This window comes from Equus caballus, chromosome 17, assembly GCF_041296265.1.
Source record: "Equus caballus isolate H_3958 breed thoroughbred chromosome 17, TB-T2T, whole genome shotgun sequence".
Taxonomy (NCBI): Eukaryota; Metazoa; Chordata; class Mammalia; order Perissodactyla; family Equidae; genus Equus; species Equus caballus.
In genome coordinates, this window is record NC_091700.1 from 7,800,414 (window position 1) to 7,826,783 (window position 26,370).

Below are 26,370 nucleotides of genomic sequence, written 5' to 3' on the forward strand. Positions count from 1 at the left end.
CCCAGCAGGTGATTTTGGCGTGTCAGGGAGGTGGTACCGGTGAGTCGAGCAGGTGGTTCCGGCGTGCTCGCCAGGTGGTTCAGGCGGTTCTGGCAGGTGGTATCCGTCTGTTCGGGTTGTGGTTCCAGCATCACATGAACACGTTTCTGGCACGTCTGAGATGTGGTTCCAGCCGGCCCGACAGGTGTTTCCGCAGTGTCCGCCAAGCGGTTCCGGCGTAGTTGGCAGCTGATTTTGGCATGACCGGCAGGTGGTTCCAGCAAGCCTGGCAGGTGATTCCAAAGTGTTCACCAACTGGTTGTGGCGTAGCCGGCAGGTGATTTTTGCGTGATCGGCAGGAGGTTCTGGCGAGTCGAGCAGGTGGTTCCGGCGTGCTCGGCTGGTGCTTCCGGGGTCATTGGCACGGGGTTCTGGCATGTCAGAGAGGTGGTTCCTGCATGCCCGGCAAGTGATTCCGGAGTGTCCGCCAAGTGGTTCTGGCATAGTCGGCAGGTGATTTTGGCATGTCCGGCAGGTGGTACCGGTGAGTCGAGCAGGTGGTACCGGTGAGTCGAACAGGTGGCTCCGGCGTGCTCGGCAGGTGGTTCCGGTCTGTCCGGTAGGTGATTCCGGCGTGTCCGGCACGTGCTTCCGGCACGTCTGAGAGGCGGTTCCGGCATGCGCGACAGGTGATTCCGAAGTGTTCCCCCACCGGTTGTGGCGTAGCCAGCAGGTGATTTTTGCGTGTCCGGCAGGTGGTTCTGGCGAGTCGAGCAGGTGGTTCCGGCGTGCTCGGCAGGTGCTTCCGGGGTCATTGGCACGTGGTTCTGGCATATCTGAGAGGTGGTTCCGGCATGCCCGGCAGGTGATTCCGGAGTGTTCGCCAAGTGTTTCCGGCGTAGCCGGCAGGTGAGTTTGCATGTCCAGCGGTCGTTCCGGCGGGTCGAGCCGGTGGTTCCGGCGTGTCCGGCAGGTGGTTCCAGCGAGTCGAACAGGTGGCTAAGGCGTGCTCGGCAGGTGGTTCCAGTCTGTCCGATAGGTGATTCCGGCATGTCTGGCACGTGCTTCCGGCACGTCTGAGAGGTGGTTCCGGCATGCGCGACAGGTGATTTCAGAGTGTCCGCCAGGTGGTTCTGGCGTACCCGGCAGGTGATTTTGTGGTGTCCGGCAGGTGTTTCTGGCGAGTCGAGCAGGTGGCTCCGGCATGCTCGGCAGGTGCTTCCGGCGTCTCCGGCACATGGTTCTGGTGTGTCTGAGATCTGGTTCCGGCATGTCCGGCAGATGATTCCGGAGTGTCCGCCAAGTGGTTCTGGCATACCCGGCCGGTGATTTTGGCATGTCAGGTAGGTGGTTCCGGCGAGTCGAGCAGGTGGCTCCGGCGTGCTCGGCAGGTGCTTCCGGCGTCTCCGGCACTTGGTTCTGGTGTGTCTGAGAGCTGGTTCCGGCATGTCCGGCACATGATTCCGGAGTGTCCGCCAAGTGATTCTGGCATACCCAGCAGGTGATTTTGGCGTGTCAGGGAGGTGGTACCGGTGAGTCGAGCAGGTGGTTCCGGCGTGCTCGGCAGGTTGTTCAGACGGGTCTGGCAGGTGTTTACCGTCTGTTCGGGGTGTGGTTCCAGCATCTCATGCACATGGTTCTGGCACGTCTGAGATGTGGTTCCGGCCGGCCCGACAGGTGTTTCCACAGTGTCCGCCAAGTGGTACTGGCGTAGTTGGCAGGTGATTTTGGCATGACCGGGAGGTGGTTCCAACATCGCGGCAGGTGATTCCGAAGTGTTCCCCAACTGGTTGTGGCGTAGAGGGCAGGTGATTTCTGCGTGACCGGGATGTGGTTCTGGCGAGTCGAGCAGGTGGTTCCGGCGTGCTCGGCAGGTGCTTCCGGGGTCATTGGCAGGTGGTTCTGGCATATCTGAGAGGTGGTTCCGGCATGCCCGGCAGGTGATTCCGGAGTGTTCGCCAAGTGCTTCTGGCACGTCTGAGAGGTGGTTCCAACATGCCCGGCAGGTCATTTGGGAGAGTCGTCCAAGTGGTTCTGGCGTAGCCCGCAGGTGATTTTGGCGCGTCCGGCAGGTGGTTCCGCCGTGCTCGGCAGGTGGTTCAGGCATGGCCGTCACGTGGTTCCAGTCTGTCCAGGACGTGTTTCCAGCTTCTCCGGCATGTGGTTCTGGTACGTCTGAGAGGTGGTTCCGCCATGGCTGGCAGGTGATCCCGGACTGTCCCCCAGGTGGTTCTGGCATAGCCAGCAGTTGATATTGGCCTGTCCGGCAGGTGGTTCCAGCGAGTCGAACAGGTGGCTCCGGCGTTCTTGGCAGGTGGTTCCGGTCTGTCCGGTAGGTGTTTGCGGCGTGTCTGGCACGTGCTTCCGGCATGCGCGGCAGTTGATTCCGTAGTGTCCGCCAGGTGGTTCTGGCGTACCCGGCAGGTGATTTTGGCGTGTCCGGCAGGTGTTTCTGGCGAGTCGAGCAGGTGGCTCCGGCATGCTCGGCAGGTGCTTACGGCGTATCCGGCACGTGGTTCTGGTGTGTCTGAGAGCTGGTTCCGGCATGTCTGGCAGATGTTTCCAGAGTGTCCGCCAAGTGGTTCTGGCATACCCGGCTGGTGATTTGGGCATGTCAGGTAGGTGCTCGGCAGGTTGTTCAGACGGGTCTGGCAGGTGTTTTCCGTCTGTTCGGGGTGTGGTTCCAGCATCTCATGCACATGGTTCTGGCACATCTGAGATGTGGTTCCGGCCGGCCCGACAGGTGTTTCCACAGTGTCCGCCAAGTGGTACTGGCGTAGTTGGCAGGTGATTTTGGCATGACCGGCAGATGGTTCCAGCAAGCCCGGCAGGTGATTCCGAAGTGTTCCGCAACTGGTTGTGGCGTAGCCGGCAGGTGATTTCTGCGTGTCTGGCAGGTGGTTCTGGCGAGTCGAGCAGGTGGTTCCGGCATGCTCAGCAGGTGCTTCCAGGGTCATTGGCACGTGGTTCTGGCATATCTGAGAGGTGGTTCCGGCATGCCCGGGAGGTGCTTCCGGAGTGTTCGTCAAGTGTTTACGGCGTAGCCGGCAGGTGATTTTGCATGTCCAGCGGTCGTTCCGGCGGGTCGAGCCGGTGGTTCCGGCTTGTCCGGCAGGTGGTTCCGGTCTGTCCGGCAGGTGGTTCTGTGGTGTCCGGCACGAGGTTCAGTCTGAGAGGCTGTGCCGGCATGCCCCTCACGTGATTCCGGCTTGTCCCCGAAGTGGTGCTGGTGTAGCGGGCAGGTGATTTTGGCGTGTCCGGCAGGTGGTTCAGGCGAGTTGAGCAGGTGGTTGCGACGTGCTCGGCAGGTGCTTCCGGCGTCTCCGGCACGTGTTTCTGGCACATCTGACTGGTGGTTCCGGCATGCCCAAAAGTTGATTCCGGTCTGTCCGGTAGGTGGTTCCGGCGTGCACGGCACGTGGTTCTGGTACGTGTCAGAGGTGGTTGCGTATGCCCAACAGGTGATTCCGGACTGTCCGCCACGTGCTTCTGGCAGGTCTGAGAGGTGGTTCCAACATGCCCGGCAGGTCATTTCGGAGAGTCGTCCAAGTGGTTCTGGCGTAGCCTGCAGGTGATTGTGGCGTGTCCGGCAGGTGGTTCCGCCGTGCTCGGCAGAGGGTTCAGGCATGGCCGTCACGTGGTTCCAGTCTGTCCAGGACGTGTTTCCAGCTTCTCCGGCAGGTGGTCCTGGTACGTCTGAGACGTGGTTCCGCCATGGCTGGCAGGTGATCCCGGACTGTCCCCCAGGTGGTTCTGGCATAGCCAGCAGTTGATATTGGCCTGTCCGGCAGGTGGTTCCAGCGAGTCGAACAGGTGGCTCCGGCGTGCTCAGCAGGTGGTTCCGGTCTGTTCGGTAGGTGTTTCCGGCGTGTCTGGCACGTGCTTCCGGCATGCGCGGCAGGTGATTCCGTAGTGTCCACAAGGTGGTTCTGGCATACCCGGCAGGTGATTTTGGCGTGTCCGGCAGGTGTTTCTAGCGAGCCGAGCAGGTGGCTCCGGCATGCTCGGCAGGTGCTTCCGGCGTCTCCAGCACTTGGTTCTGGTGTGTCTGAGAGCTGGTTCCGGCATGTCCGGCAGATGATTCCGGAGTGTCCGCCAAGTGGTTCTGGCATACCCAGCAGGTGATTTTGGCGTGTCAGGGAGGTGGTACCGGTGAGTCGAGCAGGTGGTTCCGGCATGCTCGGCAGGTGGTTCAGGCGGTTCTGGCAGGTGGTATCCGTCTGTTCGGGGTGTGGTTCCAGCATCTCATGAAAACGTTTCTGGCACGTCTGAGATGTGGTTCCAGCCGGCCCGACAGGTGTTTCCGCAGTGTCCGCCAAGCGGTTCTGGCGTAGTTGGCAGGTGATTTTGGCATGACTGGCAGGTGGTTCCAGCAAGCCTGGCAGGTGATTCCAAAGTGTTCACCAACTGGTTGTGGCGTAGCCGGCAGGTGATTTTTGCGTGATCGGCAGGTGGTTCTGGCGAGTTGAGCAGGTGGTTCCGGCGTGCTCGGCTGGTGCTTCCGGGGTCATTGGCACGGGGTTCTGGCATGTCTGAGAGGTGGTTCCTGCATGCCCGGCAAGTGATTCCGGAGTGTTCGCCAAGTGGTTCTGGCATAGTCGGCAGGTGATTTTGGCATGTCCGGCAGGTGGTTCAGGCGAGTTGAGCACGTGGTTCCAACGTGCTTGGCAGGTGCTTCCGGCGTCTCCGGCACGTGTTTCTGGCACATCTGACAGGTTGTTCTGGCATGCCGGAAAGGTGATTCCGGTCTGTCCGGTAGGTGGTTCCAGCCTGCACGGCATGTGGTTCTGGTACGTCTCAGAGGTGGTTGCGCATGCCCAACAGGTGATTCCGGACTGTCCGCCACATGGTTCTGGCACGTCTGAGAGGTGGTTCCGGCATGCCCGGCAGGCCATCCCAGAGAGTCCTATAAGTGGTTCTGGCATAACACGCAGGTGATTTTGGCGTGTCTGGCAGGTTGTTCCGTTGTGCTTGGCAGGTGGTTCAGGCTTGGCCGGCAGGTGGTTCCAGACTGTCCAGGACGTGTTTCCAGATTCTCCGTCAGGTGGTTCTGGTACGTCTGAGAGGTGGTTCCGCCATGGCTGGCAGGTGATTCCGGACCGTCCCCCAGGTGGTTCTGGCATAGCCAGCAGTTGATATTGGCCTGTCCGGCAGGTGGTTCCAGCGAGTCGAACAGGTGGCTCCGGCGTGCTCGGCAGGTGGTTCCGGTCTGTCCGGTAAGTGATTCCGGCGTGTCCGGCACATGCTTCCGGCACGTCTGAGAGGTGGTTCCGGCAGGTGCAACAGGTGATTTCGGAGTGTCCGCCAGGTGGTTCTGGCGTACCCGGCAGGTGATTTTGGCATGTCCGGCAGGTGTTTCTGGCGAGTCGAGCAGGTGGCTCCGGCATGCTCGGCAGGTGCTTCCGGCGTCTCCGGCACGTGGTTCTGGTGTGTCTGAGAGCTGGTTCCGGCATGTCCGGCAGATGATTCCGGAGTGTCCGCCAGGTGGTTCTGGCATACCCGGCTGGTGATTTGGGCATGTCAGGTAGGTGGTTCCGGCGAGTCGAGCAGGTGGCTCCGGCGTGCTCGGCAGGTTGTTCAGACGGGTCTGGCAGGTGTTTTCCGTCTGTTCGGGGTGTGGTTCCAGCATCTCATGCACATGGTTCTGGCACGTCTGAGATGTGGTTCCGGCCGGCCCGACAGGTGTTTCCACATTGTCCGCCAAGTGGTACTGGCGTAGTTCGCAGGTGATTTTGGCATGACCGGCAGGTGGTTCCAGCAAGCCTGGCAGGTGATTCCAAAGTGTTCACCAACTGGTTGTGGCGTAGCCGGCAGGTGATTTTTGCGTGATCGGCAGGTGGTTCTGGCGAGTCGAGCAGGTCGTTCCGGCGTGCTCGGCTGGTGCTTCCGGGGTCATTGGAACAGGGTTCTGGCATGTCTGAGAGGTGGTTCCTGCATGCCCGGCAAGTGATTCCGGAGTGTTCGCCAAGTGGTTCTGGCATAGTCGGCAGGTGATTTTGGCATGTCCGGCAGGTGGTTCAGGCGAGTCGAGCAGGTGGTTCCAACGTGCTTGGCAGGTGCTTCCGGCGTCTCCGGCACGTGTTTCTGGCACATCTGACAGGTGGTTCCGGCATGCCCGAAAGGTGATTCCGGTCTGTCCGGTAGGTGGTTCCAGCCTGCACGGCATGTGGTTCTGGTACGTCTCAGAGGTGGTTGCGCATGCCCAACAGGTGATTCCGGACTGTCCGCCACATGGTTCTGGCACGTCTGAGAGGTGGTTCCGGCATGCCCGGCAGGTGATTCCGGAGTGTTTGCCAAGTGCTTCCGGCATAGCCGGCAGGTGAGTTTGCATGTCCAGCGGTCGTTCCGGCGGGTCGAGCCGGTGGTTCCGGCGTGTACGGCAGGTGGTTCCGGTCTGTCCGGCATGTGGTTCTGTGGTGTCCGGCTCGAGGTTCAGTCTGAGAGGCTGTGCCGGCATGCCCCTCACGTGATTCCGGCTTGTCCCCGAAGTGGTGCTGGTGTAGCGGGCAGGTGATTTTGGCGTGTCCGGCAGGTGGTTCAGGCGAGTTGAGCAGGTGGTTGCGACGTGCACGGCAGGTGCTTCCGGCGTCTCCGGCACCTGTTTCTGGCACATCTGACTGGTGGTTCCGGCATGCCCAAAAGTTGATTCCGGTCTGTCCGGTAGGTGGTTCCGGCGTGCACGGCACGTGGTTCTGGTACGTGTCAGAGGTGGATGCGTAAGCCCAACAGGTGATTCCGGACTGTCCGCCACGTGCTTCTGGCACGTCTGAGAGGTGGTTCCGGTATGCCCGGCAGATCATTTCGGAGAGTCGTCCAAGTGGTTCTGGCGTAGCCCGCAGGTGATTTTGGCGTGTCCGGCAGGTGGTTCCGCCGTGCTCGGCAGGTGGTTCAGGCATGGCCGTCACGTGGTTCCAGTCTGTCCAGGACGTGTTTCCAGCTTCTCCGGCAGGTGGTTCTGGTACGTCTGAGAGGTGGTTCCGCCATGGCTGGCAGGTGATCCCGGACTGTCCCCCAGGTGGTTCTGGCATAGCCAGCAGTTGATATTGGCCTGTCCGGCAGGTGGTTCCAGCGAGTCGAACAGGTGGCTCCGGCGTGCTCGGCAGGTGGTTCCGGTCTGTCCGGTAGGTGATCCGGCGTTTCCGGCATGTGCTTCCGGCACGTCTGAGAGGTGGTTTTGGCATGCGCGACAGGTGATTTCGGTGTGTCCGCCAGGTGGTTCTGGCGTACCCGGCAGGTGATTTTGGCGTGTGCGGCAGGTGTTTCTGGCGAGTCGAGCAGGTGGCTCCGGCATGCTCGGCAGGTGCTTCCGGCGTCTCCGGCACGTGGTTCTGGTGTGTCTGAGAGCTGGTTCCGGCATGTCCGGCAGATGATTCCGGAGTGTCCGCCAAGTGGTTCTGGCATACCCGGCTGGTGATTTGGGCATGTCAGGTAGGTGGTCCCAGCGAGTCGAGCAGGTGGCTCCGGCGTGCTCGGCAGGTTGTTCAGACGGGTCTGGCAGGTGTTTACCGTCTGTTCGGGGTGTGGTTCCAGCATCTCATGCACATGGTTCTGGCACGTCTGAGATGTGGTTCCGGCCGGCCCGACAGGTGTTTCCACAGTGTCCGCCAAGCGGTACTGGCGTAGTTGGCAGGTGATTTTGGCATGACTGGCAGGTGGTTCCAGCAAGCCTGGCAGGTGATTCCAAAGTGTTCACCAACTGGTTGTGGCGTAGCCGGCAGGTGATTTTTGCGTGATCGGCAGGTGGTTCTGGCGAGTCGAGCAGGTGGTTCCGGCGTGCTCGGCTGGTGCTTCCGGGGTCAGTGGCACGGGCTTCTGGCATGTCCGAGAGGTGGTTCCTGCATGCCCGGCAAGTGATTCCGGAGTGTTCGCCAAGTGGTTCTGGCATAGTCGGCAGGTGATTTTGGCATGTCCGGCAGGTGGTTCAGGCGAGTTGAGCAGGTGGTTCCAACGTGCTTGGCAGGTGCTTCCGGCGTCTCCGGCACGTGTGTCTGGCACATCTGACAGGTGGCTCCGGCATGCCCGAAAGGTGATTCCGCTCTGTCCGGTAGGTGGTTCCAGCCTGCACGGCATGTGGTTCTGGTACGTCTCAGAGGTGGTTGCGCATGCCCAACTGGTGATTCCGGACTGTCCGCCACATGGTTCTGGCACGTCTGAGAGGTGGTTCCGGCATGCCCGGCAGGTCATCCCAGAGACTCCTCCAAGTGGTTCTGGCATAACACGCAGGTGAGTTTGGCGTGTCTGGCAGGTTGTTCCGTTGTGCTTGGCAGGTGGTTCAGGCTTGGCCGGCAGGTGGTTCCAGACTGTCCAGGACGTGTTTCCAGCTTGTCCGGCAGGTGGTTCTGGTACGTCTGAGAGGTGGTTCCGCCATGGCTGGCAGGTGATTCCGGAACGTCCCCCAGGTGGTTCTGGCATAGCCAGCAGTTGATATTGGCCTGTCCGGCAGGTGGTTCCAGCGAGTCGAACAGGTGGCTCCGGCGTGCTCGGCAGGTGGTTCAGGCATGGCCGTCACGTGGTTCCGCCGTGTCCGGCACGTGCTTCCGGCAGGTCTGAGAGGTGTTTCCGGCATGCGCGACAGGTGATTTCGGAGTGTCCGCCAGGTGGTTCTGGCATACCCGGCAGGTGATTTTGGCATGTCCGGCAGGTGTTTCTGGCGAGTCGAGCAGGTGGTTCCGGCATGCTCGGCAGGTGCTTCCGGCGTCTCCGGCACGTGGTTCTGCTGTGTCTGAGAGCTGGTTCCGGCATGTCCGGCAGATGATTCCGGAGTGTCCGCCAAGTGGTTCTGGCATACCCTGCTGGTGATTTGGGCATGTCAGTTAGGTGGTTCCGGCGAGTCGAGCAGGTGGCTCCGGCGTGCTCGGCAGGTTGTTCAGACGGGTCTGGCAGGTGCTTTCCGTCTGTTCGGGGTGTGGTTCCAGCATCTCATGCACATGGTTCTGGCACGTCTGAGATGTGGTTCCGGCCGGCCCGACAGGTGTTTCCACAGTGTCCGCCAAGTGGTACTGGCGTAGTTGGCAGGTGATTTTGGCATGACCGGCAGGTGGTTCCAGCAAGCCCGGCAGGTGATTCCGAAGTGTTCCCCAACTGGTTGTGGCCTAGCCGGCAGGTGATTTTTGCGTGTCCGGCAGGTGGTTCTGGCGAGTCGAGCAGGTGGTTCCGGCGTGCTCGGCAGGTGCTTCCGGGGTCATTGGCACGTGGTTCTGGCATATCTGAGAGGTGGTTCCGGCATGCCCGGCAGGTGATTCCGGAGTGTTCGCCAAGTGTTTCCGGCGTAGCCGGCAGGTGAGTTTGCATGTCCAGCGGTCGTTCCGGCGGGTCGAGCCGGTGGTTCCGGCGTGTCCGGCAGGTGGTTCCGGTCTGTCCGGCAGGTGGTTCTGTGGTGTCCAGCACGAGGTTCAGTCTGAGAGGCTGTGCCGGCATGCCCCTCACGTGATTCCGGCTTGTCCCCGAAGTGGTGCTGGTGTAGCGGGCAGGTGATTTTGGCGTGTCCGGCAGGTGGTTCAGGCGAGTTGAGCAGGTGGTTGCCACGTGCTCGGCAGGTGCTTCCGGCGTCTCCGGCACGTGTTTCTGGCACATCTGACTGGTGGTTCCGGCATGCCCAAAAGTTGATTCCGGTCTGTCCGGTAGGTGGTTCCGGCGTGCACGGCACGTGGTTCTGGTACGTGTCAGAGGTGGTTGCGTATGCCCAACAGGTGATTCCGGACTGTCCGCCACGTGCTTCTGGCACGTCTGAGAGGTGGTTCCAACATGCCCGGCAGGTCATTTCGGAGAGTCGTCCAAGTGGTTCTGGCGTAGCCCGCAGGTGATTGTGGCGTGTCCGGCAGGTGGTTCCGCCGTGCTAGGCAGGTGGTTCAGGCATGGCCGTCACGTGGTTCCAGTCTGTCCAGGACGTGTTTCCAGCTTCTCTGGCACGTGGTTCTGGTACGTCTGAGAGGTGGTTCTGCCATGGCTGGCAGGTTATCCCGGACTGTATCCCAGGTGGTTCTGGCATAGCCAGCAGTTGATATTGGCCTGTCCGGCAGGTGGTTGCAGCGAGTCGAACAGGTGGCTCCGGTGTTCTTGGCAGGTGGTTCCGGTCTGTCCGGTAGGTGTTTGCGGCGTGTCTGGCACGTCCTTCCGGCATGCGCGGCAGGTGATTCCATAGTGTCCGCCAGGTGGATCTGGCATACCCGGCAGGTGATTTTGGCGTGTCCGGCAGGTGTTTCTGGCGAGTCGAGCAGGTGGCTCCGGCATGCTCGGCAGGTGCTTCCGGCGTCTCCGGCACGTGGTTCTGGTGTGTCTGAGAGCTGGTTCCGGCATGTCCAGCAGATGATTCCGGAGTGTCCGCCAAGTGGTTCTGGCATACCCAGCAGGAGATTTTGGCGTGTCATGGAGGTGGTACCGGTGAGTCGAGCAGGTGGTTCCGGCGTGCTCGGCAGGTGGTTCAGGCGGTTCTGGCAGGTGGTATCCGTCTGTTCGGGGTGTGGTTCCAGCATCTCATGAACACGTTTCTGGCAGGTCTGAGATGTGGTTCCAGCCGGCCCGACAGGTGTTTCCGCAGTGTCCGCCAACCGGTTCTGGCGTAGTTGGCAGGTGATTTTGGCATGACTGGCAGGTGGTTCCAGCAAGCCTGGCAGGTGATTCCAAAGTGTTCACCAACTGGTTGTGGCGTAGCCGGCAGGTGATTTTTGCGTGATCGGCAGGTGGTTCTGACAAGTCGAGCATGTGGTTCCTGCCTGCTCGGCTGGTGCTTCCGGGGTCATTGGCACGGGGTTCTGGCATGTCTGAGAGGTGGTTCCTGCATGCCCGGCAAGTGATTCCGGAGTGTTCGCCAAGTGGTTCTGGCATAGTCGGCAGGTGATTTTGGCATGTCCGGCAGGTGGTTCAGGCGAGTTGAGCAGGTGGTTGCGACGTGCACGGCAGGTGCGTCCGGCGTCTCCGGCACGTGTTTCTGGCACATCTGACTGGTGGTTCCGGCATGCCCAAAAGTTGATTCCGGTCTGTCCGGTAGGTGGTTCCAGCGTGCACGGCACATGGTTCTGGTACGTGTCAGAGGTGGTTGCGTATGCCCAACAGGTGATTCCGGACTGTCCGCCACGTGCTTCTGGCACGTCTGAGAGGTGGTTCCAACATGCCCGGCAGGTCATTTCGGAGAGTCGTCCAAGTGGTTCTGGCATAGCCCGCAGGTGATTTTGGTGTGTACGGCAGGTGGTTCCGCCAGCTCGGCAGGTGGTTCAGGCATGGCCGTCACGTGGTTCCAGTCTGTCCAGGACGTGTTTCCAGCTTCTCCGGCAGGTGGTTCTGGTACGTCTGAGAGGTGGTTCTGCCATGGCTGGCAGGTGATTCCGGACCGTCCCCCAGGTGGTTCTGGCATAGCCAGCAGTTGATATTGGCCTGTCCGGCAGGTGGTTCCAGCGAGTCGAACAGGTGGCTCCGGCGTGCTCGGCAGGAGGTTCCGGTCTGTCCGGTAGGTGATTCCGGCGTGCCCGGCACGTGCTTCCGGCACGTCTGAGAGGTGGTACCGGCATGCGCGACAGGTGATTCCGGAGTGTCCGCCAAGTGGTTCTGGCATACCCGGCTGGTGATTTGCGTATGTCAGGTAGGTGGTTCCGGCGAGTCGAGCAGGTGGCTCCGGCGTGCTCGGCAGGTTGTTCAGACGGGTCTGGCAGGTGTTTTCCGTCTGTTCGGGGTGTGGTTCCAGCATCTCATGCACATGGTTCTGGCACGTCTGAGATGTGGTTCCGGCCGGCCCGACAGGTGTTTCCACAGTGTCCGCCAAGTGGTACTGGCTTAGTTGGCAGGTGATTTTGGCATGACCGGCAGGTGGTTCCAGCAAGCCCGGCAGGTGATTCCGAAGTGTTCCCTAACTGGTTGTGGCGTAGCCGGCAGGTGATTTTTGCGTATCCGGGAGGTGGTTCTGGCGAGTCGAGCAGGTGGTTCCGGCGTGCTCGGCAGGTGCTTCCGGGGTCATTGGCACGTGGTTCTGGCATATCTGAGAGGTGGTTCCGGCATGCCCGGCAGGTGATTCCGGAGTGTTCGCCAAGTGTTTCCGGCGTAGCCGGCAGGTGAGTTTGCATGTCCAGCGGTCGTTCCGGCGGGTCGAGCCGGTGGTTCCGGCGTGTACGGCAGGTGGTTCCGGTCTGTCCGGCATGTGGTTCTGTGGTGTCCGGCACGAGGTTCAGTCTGAGAGGCTGTGCCGGCATGCCCCTCACGTGATTCCGGCTTGTCCCCGAAGTGGTGCTGGTGTAGCGGGCAGGTGATTTTGGCGTGTCCGGCAGGTGCTTCAGGCGAGTTGAGCAGGTGGTTGCGACGTGCACTGCAGGTGCGTCCGGCGTCTCCGGCACGTGTTTCTGGCACATGTGACTGGTGGTTCCGGCATGCCCAAAAGTTGATTCCGGTCTGTCCGGTAGGTGGTTCCGGCGTGCACGGCACGTGGTTCTGGTACGTGTCAGAGGTGGTTGCGTATGCCCAACAGGTGATTCCGGACTGTCCGCCACGTGCTTCTGGCACGTCTGAGAGGTGGTTCCGGTATGCACGGCAGATCATTTCGGAGAGTCGTCCAAGTGGTTCTGGCGTAGCCCGCAGGTGATTTTGGCGTGTCCGGCAGGTGGTTCCACCGTGCTCGGCAGGTGGTTCAGGCATGGCCGTCACGTGGTTCCAGTCTGTCCAGGACGTGTTTCCAGCTTCTCCGGCAGGTGGTTCTGGTACGTCTGAGAGGTGGTTCCGCCATGGCTGGCAGGTGATCCCGGACTGTGCCCCAGGTGGTTCTGGCATAGCCAGCAGTTGATATTGGCCTGTCCGGCAGGTGGTTCCAGCGACTCGAACAGGTGGCTCCGGCATGCTCGGCAGGTGGTTCAGGCGGTTCTGGCAGGTGTTTACCGTCTGTTCGGGGTGTGGTTCCAGCATCTCATGCACATGGTTCTGGCACGTCTGAGATGTGGTTCCGGCCGGCCCGACAGGTGTTTCCACAGTGTCCGCCAAGCGGTACTGGCGTAGTTGGCAGGTGATTGTGGCATGACCGGCAGGTGGTTCCAGCAAGCCTGGCAGGTGATTCCAAAGTGTTCACCAACTGGTTGTGGCGTAGCCGGCAGGTGATTTTTGCGTGATCGGCAGGTGGTTCTGGCGAGTCGAGCAGGTGGTTCCGGCGTGCTCGGCTGGTGCTTCCGGGGTCATTGGCACGGGGTTCTGGCATGTCTGAGAGGTGGTTCCTGCATGCCCGGCAAGTGATTCCGGAGTGTTCGCCAAGTGGTTCTGGCATAGTCGGCACGTGATTTTGGCATGTCCGGCAGGTGGTTCAGGCAAGTTGAGCAGGTGGTTCCAACGTGCTTGGCAGGTGCTTCCGGCGTCTCCGGCACGTGTTTCTGGCACATCTGACAGGTGGTTCCGGCATGCCCGAAAGGTGATTCCGCTCTGTCCGGTAGGTGGTTCCAGCCTGCACGGCATGTGGTTCTGGTACGTCTCAGAGGTGGTTGCGCATGCCCAACAGGTGATTCCGGACTGTCCGCCACATGGTTCTGGCACGTCTGAGAGGTGGTTCCGGCATGCCCGGCAGGTGATCCCAGAGAGTCCTCCAAGTGGTTCTGGCATAACACGCAGGTGATTTTGGCGTGTCTGGCAGGTTGTTCCGTTGTGCTTGGCAGGTGGTTCAGGCTTGGCCGGCAGGTGGTTCCAGACTGTCCAGGACGTGTTTCCAGCTTCTCCGGCAGGTGGTTCTGGTACGTCTGAGAGGTGGTTCCGCCATGGCTGGCAGGTGATTCCGGACCGTCCCCCAGGTGGTTCTGGCATATCCAGCAGTTGATATTGGCCTCTCCGGCAGGTGGTTCCAGCGAGTCGAACAGGTGGCTCCGGCGTGCTCGGCAGGTGGTTCCGGTCTGTCCGGTAGGTGATTCCGGCGTGGCCGGCACGTGCTTCCGGCACGTCTTAGAGGTGGTTTTTCATGCGCGACAGGTGATTTCGGAGTGTCCGCCAGGTGGTTCTGGCGTACCCGGCAGGTGATTTTGGCGTGTCCGGCAGGTGTTTCTGGCGAGTCGAGCAGGTGGCTCCGGCATGCTCGGCAGGTGCTTCCGGCATCTCCTGCACGTGGTTCTGGTGTGTCTGAGCGCTGGTTCCGGCATGTCCGGCAGATGATTCCGGAGTGTCCGCCAAGTGGTTCTGGCATACCCGGCTGGTGATTTGGGCATGTCAGGTAGGTGGTTCCGGCGAGTCGAGCAGGTGGCTCCGGCCTGCTCGGCAGGTTGTTCAGACGGGTCTGGCAGGTGTTTTCCGTCTGTTCGGGGTGTGGTTCCAGCATCTCATGCACATGGTTCTGGCACGTCTGAGATGTGGTTCCGGCCGGCCCGACAGGTGTTTCCACAGTGTCCGCCAAGTGGTACTGGCGTAGTTGGCAGGTGATTTTGGCATGACCGGCAGGAGGTTCCAGCAAGCCCGGCAGGTGATTCCGAAGTGTTCCCCAACTGGTTGTGGCGTAGCTGGCAGGTGATTTTGGCGTGTCCGGCAGGTGATTCTGGCGAGTCGAGCAGGTGGTTGCGACGTGCTCGGCAGGTGCTTCCGGCGTCTCGGGCACGTGTTTCTGGCACATCTGACTGGTGGTTCCGGCATGCCCAAAACTTGATTCCGGTCTGTCCGGTAGGTGGTTCCAGCGTGCACGGCACGTGGTTCTGGTACGTGTCAGAGGTGGTTGCGTATGCCCAACAGGTGATTCCGGACTGTCCGCCACGTGCTTCTGGCACGTCTGCGAGGTGGTTCCAACATGCCCGGCAGGTCATTTCGGAGAGTCGTCCAAGTGGTTCTGGCGTAGCCCGCAGGTGATTTTGGCGTGTCTGGCAGGTGGTTCCGCCGTGCTCGGCAGGTGGTTCAGGCATGGCCGTCACGTGGTTCCAGTCTGTCCAGGACGTGTTTCCAGCTTCTCTGGCAGGTGGTTCTGGTACGTCTGAGAGGTGGTTCCGCCATGGCTGGCAGGTGATCCCGGACTGTCCCCCAGGTGGTTCTGGCATAGCCAGCAGTTGATATTGGCCTGTCCGTCAGGTGGTTCCAGCGTTTCGAACAGGTGGCTCCGGCGTTCATGGCAGGTGGTTCCGGTCTGTCCGGTAGGTGTTTCCGGCGTGTCTGGCACGTGCTTCCGGCACGTCTGAGAGGTGGTTCCGGCATGCGCGGCAGGTGATTCCTTAGTGTCCGCCAGGTGGTTGTGGCCTACCCTGCAGGTGATTTTGGCGTGTCCGGCAGGTGTTTCTGGCGAGTCGAGCAGGTGGCTCCGGCGTGCTCGGCAGGTGGTTCCACTCTGTCCGGTAGGTGATTCCGGCATGTCTGGCACGTGCTTCCGGCACGTCTGAGAGGTGGTTCCGGCATGCGCGACAGGTGATTTCGGAGTGTTCGACAGGAGGTTCTGGCGTACCCGGCAGGTGATTTTGGGGTGTCCGGCAGGTGTTTCTGGCGAGTCGAGCAGGTGGGTCCGGCATGCTCGGCAGGTGCTTCCGGCGTCTCCGGCACGTGGTTCTGGTGTGTCTGAGATCTGGTTCCGGCATGTCCGGCAGATGATTCCGGAGTGTCCGCCAAGTGGTTCTGGCATGCCCGGCCGGTGATTTTGGCATGTCAGGTAGGTGGTTCCGGCGAGTCGAGCAGGTGGCTCCGGCGTGCTCGGCAGGTTGTTCAGACGGGTCTGGCAGGTGTTTTCCGTCTGTTCGGGGTGTGGTTCCAGCATCTCATGCACATGGTTCTGGCACGTCTGAGATGTGGTTCCGGCCGGCCCGACAGGTGTTTCCACAGTGTCCGCCAAGTGGTACTGGCGTAGTTGGCAGGTGATTTTGGCATGACCGGCAGGTGGTTCCAGCAAGCCCGGCAGGTGATTCCGAAATGTTCCCCGACTGGTTGTGGCGTAGCCGGCAGGTGATTTTTGCGTGTCTGGCAGGTGGTTCTGGCGAGTCGAGCAGGTGGTTCTGGCGTGCTTGGCAGGTGCTTCCGGGGTCATTCGCACGTGGTTCTGGCATATCTGAGAGGTGGTTCCGGCATGCCCGGCAGGTGATTCCGGAGTGTTCGCCAAGTGTTTCCGGCGTAGCCAGCAGGTGAGTTTGCATGTCCAGCAGTCGTTCCGGCGTGTCCAGCAGGTGGTTCCGGTCTGTCCGGAAGGTGGTTCTGTGGTGTCCGGCACGAGGTTCAGTCTGAGAGGCTGTGCCGGCCTGCCCCTCATGTGATTCCGCCTTGGCCCAGAAGTGGTGCTGGTGTAGCGGGCAGGTGATTTTGGCGTGTCCGGCAGGTGCTTCAGGCGAGTTGAGCAGGTGGTTGCGACGTGCTCGACAGGTGCTTCCGGCGTCTCCGGCATGTGTTTCTGGCACATCTGACGGGTGGTTCCGGCATGCCCAAAAGTTGATTCCGGTCTGTCCGGTAGGTGGTTCCGGCGTGCACGGCACGTGGTTCTGGTACGTGTCAGAGGTGGTTGCGTATGCCCAACAGGTGATTCCGGACTGTCCGCCACGTGCTTCTGGCACGTCTGAGAGGTGGCTCCAACATGCCCGGCCGGTCATTTCGGAGAGTAGTCCAAGTGGTTCTGGCGTAGCCCGCAGGTGATTTTGGCGTGGCCGGCAGGTGGTTCCGCTGTGCTCGGCAGGTGGTTCAGGCATGGCCGTCACGTGGTTCCAGTCTGTCCAGGACGTGTTTCCAGCTTCTCCGGCAGGTGGTTCTGGTACGTCTGAGAGGTGGTTCCGCCATGGCTGGCAGGTGATCCCGGACTGTCCCCCAGGTGGTTTTGGCATAGCCAGCAGTTGATATTGGCCTGTCCGGCAGGTGGTTCCAGCGAGTCGAACAGGTGGCTCCGGCGTTCTTGGCAGGTGGTTCCGGTCTGTCCGGTAGGTGTTTCCGGCGTGTCCGGCACGTGCTTCCGGCACGTCTGAGATGTGGTTCCGTCATGCGCGGCAGGTGATTCCGTAGTGTCCGCCAGGTGGTTCTGGCATACCCGGCAGGTGATTTTGGCGTGTCCGGCAGGTGTTTCTGGCGAGTCGAGCAGGTGGCTCCGGCATGCTCGGCAGGTGCTTCCGGCGTCTCCGGCACTTGGTTCTGGTGTGTCTGAGAGCTGGTTCCGGCATGTCCGGCAGATGATTCCGGAGTGTCCGCCAAGTGGTTCTGGCATACCCAGCAGGTGATTTTGGCGTGTCATGGAGGTGGTACCCGTGAGTCGAGCAGGTGGTTCCGGCGTGCTCGGCAGGTGGTTCAGGCGGTTCTGGCAGGTGGTATCCGTCTGTTCGGGGTGTGGTTCCAGCATCTCATGAACACGTTTCTGGCAGGTCTGAGATGTGGTTCCAGCCGGCCCGACAGGTGTTTCCGCAGTGTCCGCCAACCGGTTCTGGCGTAGTTGGCAGGTGATTTTGGCATGACTGGCAGGTGGTTCCAGCAAGCCTGGCAGGTGATTCCAAAGTGTTCACCAACTGGTTGTGGCGTAGCCGGCAGGTGATTTTTGCGTGATCGGCAGGTGGTTCTGACAAGTCGAGCATGTGGTTCCTGCCTGCTCGGCTGGTGCTTCCGGGGTCATTGGCACGGGGTTCTGGCATGTCTGAGAGGTGGTTCCTGCATGCCCGGCAAGTGATTCCGGAGTGTTCGAAAAGTGGTTCTGGCATAGTCGGCAGGTGATTTTGGCATGTCCGGCAGGTGGTTCAGGCGAGTTGAGCAGGTGGTTCCAACGTGCTTGGCAGGTGCTTCCGGCGTCTCCGGCACGTGTTTCTGGCACATCTCACAGGTGTTTCCGGCATGCCCGAAAGGTGATTCCGGTCTGTCCGGTAGGTGGTTCCAGCCTGCACGGCATGTGGTTCTGGTACGTCTCAGTGGTGGTTGCGCATGCCCAACAGGTCATTCCGGACTGTCCGCCACATGGTTCTGGCACGTCTGAGAGGTGGTTCCGTCATGCCAGGCAGGTGATTCCGGAGTGTTCGCCAAGTGTTTCCGGCGTAGCCGGCAGGTGAGTTTGCATGTCCAGCGGTCGTTCCGGCGGGTCGAGCCGGTGGTTCCGGCGTGTCCGGCAGGTGGTTCCGGTGTGTCCGGCAGGTGGTTCTGTGGTGTCCGGCACGAGGTTCAGTCTGAGAGGCTGTGCCGGCATGCCCCTCACGTGATTCCGGCTTGTCCCCGAAGTGGTGCTGGTGTAGCGGGCAGGTGATTTTGGCGTGTCCGGCAGGTGGTTCAGGCGAGTTGAGCAGGTGGTTCCGGCGTGCTCGGCAGGTGCTTCCGGGGTCATTTGCACGTGGTTCTGGCATATCTGAGAGGTGGTTCCGGCATGCCCGGCAGGTGATTCCGGAGTGTTCGCCAAGTGTTTCCGGCGTAGCCGGCAGGTGAGTTTGCATGTTCAGCGGTCGTTCCGGCGGGTCGAGCCGGTGGTTCCGGCGTGTCCGGCAGGTGGTTCCGGTCTGTCCGGCAGGTGGTTCTGTGGTGTCCGGCACAAGGTTCAGTCTGAGAGGCTGTGCCGGCATGCCCCTCACGTGATTCCGGCTTGTCCCCGAAGTGGTGCTGGTGTAGCGGGCAGGTGATTTTGGCGTGTCCGGCAGGTGGTTCAGGCGAGTTGAGCAGGTGGTTGCGACGTGCTCGGCAGGTGCTTCCGGCGTCTCCGGCACGTGTTTCTGGCACATCTGACTGGTGGTTCCGGCATGCCCAAAAGTTGATTCCGGTCTGTCCGGTAGGTGGTTCCAGCGTGCACGGCACGTGGTTCTGGTACGTGTCAGAGGTGGTTGCGTATGCCCAACAGGTGATTCCGGACTGTCCGCCACGTGCTTCTGGCACGTCTGAGAGGTGGTTCCAACATGCCCGGCAGGTCATTTCGGAGAGTCGTCCAAGTGGTTCTGGCATAGCCCGCAGGTGATTTTGGTGTGTACGGCAGGTGGTTCCGCCAGCTCGGCAGGTGGTTCAGGCATGGCCGTCACGTGGTTCCAGTCTGTCCAGGACGTGTTTCCAGCTTCTCCGGCAGGTGGTTCTGGTACGTCTGAGAGGTGGTTCTGCCATGGCTGGCAGGTGATTCCGGACCGTCCCCCAGGTGGTTCTGGCATAGCCTGCAGTTGATATTGGCCTGTCCGGCTGGTGGTTCCAGCGAGTCGAACAGGTGGCTCCGGCGTGCTCGGCAGGAGGTTCCGGTCTGTCCGGTAGGTGATTCCGGCGTGTCCGTCACGTGCTTCCGGCACGTCTGAGAGGTGATACCGGCATGCGCGACAGGTGATTTCGGAGTGTCCGAAAGGAGGTTCTGGCGTACCCGGCAGGTGATTTTGGCGTGTCCGGCAGGTGTTTCTGGCGAGTCGAGCAGGTGGCTCCGGCATGCTCGGCAGGTGCTTCCGGCGTCTCTGGCACGTGGTTCTGGTGTGTCTGAGAGCTGGTTCCGGCATGTCCGGCAGATGATTCCGGAGTGTCCGCCAAGTGGTTCTGGCATACCCGGCTGGTGATTTGCGTATGTCAGGTAGGTGGTTCCGGCGAGTCGAGCAGGTGGCTCCGGCGTGCTCGGCAGGTTGTTCAGACGGGTCTGGCAGGTGTTTTCCGTCTGTTCGGGGTGTGGTTCCAGCATCTCATGCACATGGTTCTGGCACGTCTGAGATGTGGTTCCGGCCGGCCCGACAGGTGTTTCCACAGTGTCCGCCAAGTGGTACTGGCGTAGTTGGCAGGTGATTTTGGCATGACCGGCAGGTGGTTCCAGCAAGCCCGGCAGGTGATTCCGAAGTGTTCCCCAACTGGTTGTGGCGTAGCCGGCAGGTGATTTTTGCGTATCCGGGAGGTGGTTCTGGCGAGTCGAGCAGGTGGTTCCGGCGTGCTCGGCAGGTGCTTCCGGGGTCATTGGCACGTGGTTCTGGCATATCTGAGAGGTGGTTCCGGCATGCCCGGCAGGTGATTCCGGAGTGTTCGCCAAGTGTTTCCGGCGTAGCCGGCAGGTGAGTTTGCATGTCCAGCGGTCGTTCCGGCGGGTCGAGCCGGTGGTTCCGGCGTGTCCGGCAGGTGGTTCCGGTGTGTCCGGCAGGTGGTTCTGTGGTGTCCGGCACGAGGTTCAGTCTGAGAGGCTGTGCCGGCATGCCCCTCACGTGATTCCGGCTTGTCCCCGAAGTGGTGCTGGTGTAGCGGGCAGGTGATTTTGGCGTGTCCGGCAGGTGGTTCAGGCGAGTTGAGCAGGTGGTTGCGACGTGCTCGCCAGGTGCTTCCGGCGTCTCCGGCACATGTTTCTGGCACATCTGACTGGTGGTTCCGGCATGCCCAAAAGTTGATTCCGGTCTGTCCGGTAGGTGGTTCCGGCGTGCACGGCACGTGGTTCTGGTACGTGTCAGAGGTGGTTGCGTATGCCCAACAGGTGATTCCGGACTGTCCGCCACGTGCTTCTGGCACGTCTGAGAGGTGGTTCCGGTATGCCCGGCAGATCATTTCGGAGAGTCGTCCAAGTGGTTCTGGCGTAGCCCGCAGGTGATTGTGGCGTGTCCGGCAGGTGGTTCCGCCGTGCTCGGCAGGTGGTTCAGGCATGGCCGTCACGTGGTTCCAGTCTGTCCAGGACGTGTTTCCAGCTTCTCCGGCAGGTGGTTCAGGTACGTCTGAGAGGTGGTTCTGCCATGGCTGGCAGGTGATCCCGGACTGTATCCCAGGTGGTTCTGGCATAGCCAGCAGTTGATATTGGCCTGTCCGGCAGGTGGTTCCAGCGAGTCGAACAGGTGGCTCCGGTGTTCTTGGCAGGTGGTTCCGGTCTGTCCGGTAGGTGTTTGCGGCGTGTCTGGCACGTCCTTCCGGCATGCGCGGCAGGTGATTCCGTAGTGTCCGCCAGGTGGTTCTGGCATACCCGGCAGGTGATTTTGGCGTGTCCGGCAGGTGTTTCTGGCGAGTCGAGCAGGTGGCTCCGGCATGCTCGGCAGGTGCTTCCGGCGTCTCCGGCACTTGGTTCTGGTGTGTCTGAGAGCTGGTTCCGGCATGTCCGGCAGATGATTCCGGAGTGTCCGCCAAGTGGTTCTGGCATACCCAGCAGGTGATTTTGGCGTGTCAGGGAGGTGGTACCGGTGAGTCGAGCAGGTGGTTCCGGCGTGCTCGGCAGGTGGTTCAGGCGGTTCTGGCAGGTGGTATCCGTCTGTTCGGGGTGTGGTTCCAGCATCTCATGAACACGTTTCTGGCACGTCTGAGATGTGGTTCCAGCCGGCCCGACAGGTGTTTCCGCAGTGTCCGCCAAGCGGTTCCGGCGTAGTTGGCAGCTGATTTTGGGATGACCGGCAGGTGGTTCCAGCAAAACTGGCAGGTGATTCCAAAGTGTTCACCAACTGGTTGTGGCGTAGCCGGCAGGTGATTTTTGTGTGATCGGCAGGTGGTTCTGGCCAGTCGAGCAGGTGGTTCCGGCGTGCTCGGCTGGTGCTTCTGGGGTCATTGGCACGGGGTTTTGGCATGTCCGAGAGGTGGTTCCTGCATGCCCGGCAAGTGATTCCGGAGTGTTCGCCAAGTGGTTCTGGCATAGTCGGCAGGTGATTTTGGCATGTCCGGCAGGTGGTTCAGGCGAGTTGACCAGGTGGTTCCAACGTGCTTGGCAGGTGCTTCCGGCGTCTCCGGCACGTGTTTCTGGCACATCTGACAGGTGGTTCCGGCATGCCCGAAAGGTGATTCCGGTCTGTCCAGTAGGTGGTTCCAGCCTGCACGGCATGTGGTTCTGGTACGTCTCAAAGGTGGTTGCGCATGCCCAACAGGTGATTCCGGACTGTCCGCCACATGGTTCTGGCACGTCTGAGAGGTGGTTCCGCCATGGCTGGCAGGCGATTCCGGACCGTCCCCCAGGTGGTTCTGGCATAGCCAGCAGTTGATATTGGCCTGTCCGGCAGGTGGTTCCAGCGAGTCAAACAGGTGGCTCCGGCGTGCTCGGCAGGTGGTTCCAGTCTGTCTGGTAGGTGATTCCGGCATGTCCGGCATGTGCTTCCGGCACGTCTGAGAGGTGGTTCCGGCATGCGCGACAGGTGATTTCGGAGTGTCCGCCAGGTGGTTCTGGCGTACCCGGCAGGTGATTTTGGCGTGTCCGGCAGGTGTTTCTGGCGAGTCGAGCAGGTGGCTCCGGCATGCTCGGCAGGTTCTTCCGGCGTCTCCGGCACGTGGTTCTGGTGTGTCTGAGAGCTGGTTCCGGCATGTCCAGCAGATGACTCCGGAGTGTCCGCCAAGTGGTTCTGGCATACCCGGCTGGTGATTTGGGCATGTCAGATAGGTGGCTCCGGCGTGCTCGGCAGGTTGTTCAGACGGGTCTGGCAGGTGTTTTCCGTCTGTTCGGGGTGTGGTTCCAGCATCTCATGCACATGGTTCTGGCACGTCTAAGATGTGGTTCCGGCCGGCCCGACAGGTGTTTCCACAGTGTCCGCCAAGTGGTACTGGCGTAGTTGGCAGGTGATTTTGGCATGACCGGCAGGTGGTTCCAGCAAGCCCGGCAGGTGATTCCGAAATGTTCCCCGACTGGTTATGGCGTAGCAGGCAGGTGATTTTTGCGTGTCCAGCAGGTGGTTCTGGCGAGTCGAGCAGGTGGTTCCGGCGTGCTCGGCAGGTGCTTCCGGGGTCATTGGCACGTGGTTCTGGCATATCTGAGAGGTGGTTCCGGCATGCCCGGCAGGTGATTCCGGAGTGTTCGCCAAGTGTTTCCGGCGTAGCCAGCAGGTGAGTTTGCATGTCCAGCAGTCGTTCCGGCGTGTCCAGCAGGTGGTTCCGGCATGTCCGGCAGGTGGTTCTGTGGTGTCCGGCACGAGGTTCAGTCTGAGAGGCTGTGCCGGCCTGCCCCTCACGTGATTCCGCCTTGTCCCAGAAGTGGTGCTGGTGTAGCGGGCAGGTGATTTTGGCGTGTCCGGCAGGTGCTTCAGGCGAGTTGAGCAGGTGGTTGCGACGTGCTCGACAGGTGCTTCCGGCGTCCCCGGCATGTGTTTCTGGCACATCTGACGGGTGGTTCCGGCATGCCCAAAAGTTGATTCCGGTCTGTCCGGTAGGTGGTTCCGGCGTGCACGGCACGTGGTTCTGGTACGTGTCAGAGGTGGTTGCGTATGCCCAACAGGTGATTCCGGACTGTCCGCCACGTGCTTCTGGCACGTCTGAGAGGTGGCTCCAACATGCCCGGCCGGTCATTTCGGAGAGTAGTCCAAGTGGTTCTGGCGTAGCCCGCAGGTGATTTTGGCGTGGCCGGCAGGTGGTTCCGCCGTGCTCGGCAGGTGGTTCAGGCATGGCCGTCACGTGGTTCCAGTCTGTCCAGGACGTGTTTCCAGCTTCTCCGGCAGGTGGTTCTGGTACGTCTGAGAGGTGGTTCCGCCATGGCTGGCAGGTGATCCCGGACTGTCCCCCAGGTGGTTTTGGCATAGCCAGCAGTTGATATTGGCCTGTCCGGCAGGTGGTTCCAGCGAGTCGAACAGGTGGCTCCGGCGTTCTTGGCAGGTGGTCCCGGTCTGTCCGGTAGGTGTTTCCGGCGTGTCCGGCACGTGCTTCCGGCACGTCTGAGATGTGGTTCCGGCATGCGCGGCAGGTGATTCCGTAGTGTCCGCCAGGTGGTTCTGGCATACCCGGCAGGTGATTTTGGCGTGTCCAGCAGGTGTTTCTGGCGAGTCGAGCAGGTGGCTCCGGCATGCTCGGCAGGTGCTTCCGGCGTCTCCGGCACTTGGTTCTGGTGTGTCTGAGAGCTGGTTCCGGCATGTCCAGCAGATGATTCCGGAGTGTCCGCCATGTGGTTTTGGCATACCCAGCAGGAGATTTTGGCGTGTCATGGAGGTGGTACCCGTGAGTCGAGCAGGTGGTTCCGGCGTGCTCGGCAGGTGGTTCAGGCGGTTCTGGCAGGTGGTATCCGTCTGTTCGGGGTGTGGTTCCAGCATCTCATGAACACGTTTCTGGCAGGTCTGAGATGTGGTTCCAGCCGGCCCGACAGGTGTTTCCGCAGTGTCCGCCAACCGGTTCTGGCGTAGTTGGCAGGTGATTTTGGCATGACTGACAGGTGGTTCCAGCAAGCCTGGCAGGTGATTCCAAAGTGTTCACCAACTGGTTGTGGCGTAGCCGGCAGGTGATTTTTGCGTGATCGGCAGGTGGTTCTGACAAGTCCAGCATGTGGTTCCTGCCTGCTCGGCTGGTGCTTCCGGGGTCATTGGCACGGGGTTCTGGCATGTCTGAGAGGTGGTTCCTGCATGCCCGGCAAGTGATTCCGGAGTGTTCGCCAAGTGGTTCTGGCATAGTCGGCAGGTGATTTTGGCATGTCCGGCAGGTGGTTCAGGCGAGTTGAGCAGGTGGTTCCAACGTGCTTGGCAGGTGCTTCCGGCGTCTCCGGCACGTGTTTCTGGCACATCTGACAGGTGGTTCCGGCATGCCCGAAAGGTGATTCCGGTCTGTCCGGTAGGTGGTTCCAGCCTGCACGGCATGTGGTTCTGGTACGTCTCAGTGGTGGTTGCGCATGCCCAACAGGTCATTCCGGACTGTCCGCCACATGGTTCTGGCACGTCTGAGAGGTGGTTCCGTCATGCCAGGCAGGTGATTCCGGAGTGTTCGCCAAGTGTTTCCGGCGTAGCCGGCAGGTGAGTTTGCATGTCCAGCGGTCGTTCCGGCGGGTCGAGCCGGTGGTTCCGGCGTGTCCGGCAGGTGGTTCCGGTGTGTCCGGCAGGTGGTTCTGTGGTGTCCGGCACGAGGTTCAGTCTGAGAGGCTGTGCCGGCATGCCCCTCACGTGATTCCGGCTTGTCCCCGAAGTGGTGCTGGTGTAGCGGGCAGGTGATTTTGGCGTGTCCGGCAGGTGGTTCAGGCGAGTTGAGCAGGTGGTTGCGACGTGCTCGGCAGGTGCTTCCGGCGTCTCGGGCACGTGTTTCTGGCACATCTGACTGGTGGTTCCGGCATGCCCAAAAGTTGATTCCGGTCTGTCCGGTAGGTGGTTCCGGCGTGCACGGCACGTGGTTCTGGTACGTGTCAGAGGTGGTTGCCTATGCCCAACAGGTGATTCCGGACTGTCCGCCACGTGCTTCTGGCACGTCTTAGAGGTGGTTCCAACATGCCCGGCAGGTCATTTCGGAGAGTCGTCCAAGTGGTTCTGGCGTAGCCCGCAGGTGATTTTGGCGTGTCCGGCAGGTGGTTCCGCCGTGCTCGGCTTGTGGTTCAGGCATGGCCGTCACGTGGTTCCAGTCTGTCCAGGACGTGTTTCCAGCTTCTCCGGCAGGTGGTTCTGGTACGTCTGAGAGGTGGTTCCGCCATGGCTGGCAGGTGATCCCGGACTGTCCCCCAGGTGGTTCTGGCATAGCCAGCAGTTGATATTGGCCTGTCCGGCAGGTGGTTCCAGCGAGTCGAACAGGTGGCTCCGGCGTGCTCGGCAGGTGGTTCCGGTCTGTCCGGTAGGTGATCCGGCGTGTCCGGCACGTGCTTCCGGCACGTCTGAGAGGTGGTTCTGGTATGCGCGACAGGTGATTTCGGAGTGTCCGCCAGGTGGTTCTGGCGTACCCGGCAGGTGATTTTGGCGTGTCCGGCAGGAGTTTCTGGCGAGTCGAGCAGGTGGCTCCGGCATGCTCGGCAGGTGCTTCTGGCGTCTCCGGCACGTGGTTCTGGTGTGTCTGAGAGCTGGTTCCGGCATGTCCGGCAGATGATTCCGGAGTGTCCGCCAGGTGGTTCTGGCACACCCGGCTGGTGATTTGGGCATGTCAGGTAGGTGGTCCCAGCGAGTCGAGCAGGTGGCTCCGGCGTGCTCGGCAGGTTGTTCAGACGGGTCTGGCAGGTGTTTACCGTCTGTTCGGGGTGTGGTTCCAGCATCTCATGCACATGGTTCTGGCACGTCTGAGATGTGGTTCCGGCCGGCCCGACAGGTGTTTCCACAGTGTCCGCCAAGCGGTACTGGCGTAGTTGGCAGGTGATTGTGGCATGACCGGCAGGTGGTTCCAGCAAGCCTGTCAGGTGATTCCAAAGTGTTCACCAACTGGTTGTGGCGTAGCCGGCAGGTGATTTTTGCGTGATCGGCAGGTGGTTCTGGCGAGTCGAGCAGGTGGTTCCGGCGTGCTCGGCTGGTGCTTCCGGGGTCATTGGCACGGGGTTCTGGCATGTCTGAGAGGTGGTTCCTGCATGCCCGGCAAGTGATTCCGGAGTGTTCGCCAAGTGGTTCTAGCATAGTCGGCAGGTGATTTTGGCATGTCCGGCAGGTGGTTCAGGCGAGTTGAGCAGGTGGTTCCAACGTGCTTGGCAGGTGCTTCCGGCGTCTCCGGCACGTGTTTCTGGCACATCTGACAGGTGGTTCCAGCATGCCCGAAAGGTGATTCCGGTCTGTCCGGTAGGTGGTTCCGGCGTGCACGGCACGTGGTTCTGGTACGTGTCAGAGGTGGTTGCGTATGCCCAACAGGTGATTCCGGACTGTCCGCCACGTCCTTCTGGCACGTCTGAGAGGTGGTTCCGGCATGCCCGGCAGGTCATCCCAGAGAGTCCTCCAAGTGGTTCTGGCATAACACGCAGGTGATTTTGGCGTGTCTGGCAGGTTG